Source organism: Pygoscelis adeliae, unplaced genomic scaffold (assembly GCF_000699105.1).
Source record: "Pygoscelis adeliae isolate BGI_AS28 unplaced genomic scaffold, ASM69910v1 Scaffold42, whole genome shotgun sequence".
Lineage (NCBI taxonomy): Eukaryota > Metazoa > Chordata > Aves > Sphenisciformes > Spheniscidae > Pygoscelis > Pygoscelis adeliae.
Window position 1 is genome coordinate 2,189,922 of NW_008824283.1, and position 2,806 is coordinate 2,192,727.

Sequence of the window (2,806 nt, forward strand, 5' to 3'; positions counted from 1 at the left end):
AGTTACCTGGTATTTCTCCTCGCTTTCAGGGGAGCCGTGGTTCTGACGACAACCAGCCCGGCGGTACGAGGGCCCACAGGCCACTGCAGGGTTTGAACTGCGGGTCCTCAACCTGCCGCCGGTGACAATCACTGTCAGGGAACAGTCCTCGTGCCATTTCAGTCTCAGCAGCAAGGTTCGGCGTCTCTCCTGCCACAAGCTCCCCCCACTTCTCATCCCACCTTAGCAAACATGAGTAGCTCTGGCCGAGACTGAGCATCTGCTATTGGCAATTGCCTCATTGTAGCTTTGCCTTTTTCTGTCCTAGTATTTCCTCACAACGATGATGTTTACATGTGATTGCTATAGAGCTTATGTAGAATGTATATAGCGACACATTTAGGGTGGGTAGTACTGTCCTGTGCTGTGCTGATGTTTTTCAGAAAACGATCAATCCAAAAAAACAACAAAAAAAGCAACGTAAGTGGAATTCTTCCATCTCCCGCTCAGCCGGGGGCACCGAGCCCCCATGGCCGGGCCCTGCTGGGGATGCATCAAGCGTGGCGGAGGGGAAGGGTTAGTGCAGAGCTGGGGGGGCTCCAGAGCCGGGGGGAGCCCTCTCCTGGGGGATCACTCAGTCGCTTCCCAAGCATTGGTTTCGGTGTACCCAGGTATAAAATTTCATATTGTTTTCCTGCGGCTGGGTGCCCCGGGTCGGCCCGCAGCCCCTGCCTGTGCCTGGCTTCTGGATATTGGGGCCGGTGCTCAGGAAGGGGAGGGCTCGTCCTGCACAGAGCCGATCAGTACTGCACCTGTAGGGTAGGAAGAGATGCAATAAGTGGTCTTCGTGGTGCCTGAAGCCTGTAAGTGGGGTTGGGGTTTTTACTTTTTTTTTTTTCTGTTAAATTGGGATGGTTTGTTTTCCCTCCTCCCCCAAGAAATGTCTCCAGGACTTATGCACTATGCACAGAGGTGTGCAAGGCGCAGAGGCACAACTGTGGCTGGGGGGGGGGCCTCCCCCGCCCCCCCCCCCCCATCGCTGCAGCAGGGAAAAGCAGGGGGCACGTGCTGCCTGCCCCAGGGCTGTGCGCTGCCTGCCCTGGGGGGCATGTGCTGCCTGCCCCAGGGGCTTCCCCTGACTTTTAGGACTGAGTGAGAGTGGAGGGTGTTCAGCTGAAGAAGCACAGGTCTGCTGGGTTTAGAATCCCTCACGCAGGGTTTGTGGTGAAAAGTAAGTTTCCACTTGATTTTTTCTTTCTTTTATATAAAGGCGTCTTTAGCTTGCAGTGCTCGAGTCTGCAAAGGGGCAGGAAGGAGGGCTCGGGCACAAGGGGCAGGTGAGAGCTCACTCCCTTAGCAGACAGTGACTGTTTCGGATACTAACGGGGAAATGGGGCAGGAGCAAAGCAATGCCCGGGCACTGCGCAGGGAGAGGCAGCCTGTGCCGCTGGGGAAACCAGAGGCACCCAGCGCTTTGCAGGAGCTGCTGGGGCCGGGGAGCGGGGATCGCCCCCCTCCGAGGATTAGCTTTACGTCCTGTCCAGCCTATGGCATCGTGGCGGGTGCCCCGGCGTTGGTGCAGCTCAGAGCTGGGCACCCCGAAAAGGGAACCCTTGCACCCCGGCCCCCACGGCAGCCCCAGGAAGCTGCCCCCCACTGCCTGCAAGGGCCGGGGCTGCGGGGTGGGTAGGGGCACTACTTCAAAGAGAAACTGGGAGCAAAAGGGTATATTACGGTAGGCAATAAGTGAGGAGATTTATTTTTTTAAAAATATATAACTATAGAATGTCCCCCAGTAGTTTCCTGCAGGTACTGTGGGGAAATGCTGAATGTGAAGAGTTTCGTGATAAAATGCCCCTTTGCTTTTTTTGCACAGATTTGCCCCAGTAAAGCTCATTGTTCAGGGTGGGGTACCGGGTTTCTGGCTGGAATCCAGCGGGTCCCTGGCGCTCCGCGGGAAGGAGCAAATGTTCCTGAGCGTCTGGGCTGAATGCAGAGGACAATCCCAGGTTTTAGGTTCGATGCTGCCCCAAAGAAAAGGTTTATCCCGACTCCTACTCAGCGCAGCTGGCTGGGCTGCACGTCTTATTTAACAAAGCGGCAGCTCAGTCACCATGTTACAGTCTTGAGTGTCTGATTTCAGCACTGGTCCATGCAAAGGAGTGTTGCAATTGCAGACCAGCACTTTTTTTCTTTTTTTTTCTGTTTTGTTTTTTTTTTCTTTCTTTTTGGAGGTATGCTGAATACCGAGATACATCGTTGTTCGTAGCTGAGCCCTGACACCCTTTCTGTTCTAAGCGTCATAGTCCATCCCCGACAATCTCAAGCAATATAGAGCCAAATGCAGCCTTCGGGTTTCATTCCTCTTCCCTCACCCACCCTGGGGTCAGGGGCGGCGGCGGCAGCCTGGCCGCAGTGCCCACGGCCACGGCGCCAAGCCGAGAGCCACGCTGCGGTAAATACTGAGTTGGGGAGGGAGTGTGTGTATGCATGTGAGAAAGAGAGAGAAAGATTAAATTGATGCATTTCTTGAGAAAGGTGTAAGAATTTCACCTAAAAAGGGGCACATCTGCTTTGTTATTTATTAAAAGAAAAAAAGCTAAATTCTGTCTTTTTCTTCTTTTTTTTTTTAAGTAAAAGGACACTGCTAATAATTACTAGGGGCCAATTCTGCCTTCCTTCCTCATGCCGAGTAAGTACTACTTAACTCTGCAATTTTCTACTTGCAGAATAAGTAAAAGTAGCAGAATTGATCCCTCTGAGATTAAGAATCAAGTTTTTAGTCTGGTTTTTTTTTTAATTGGTAGCTTTTTTTTATATTTCACTT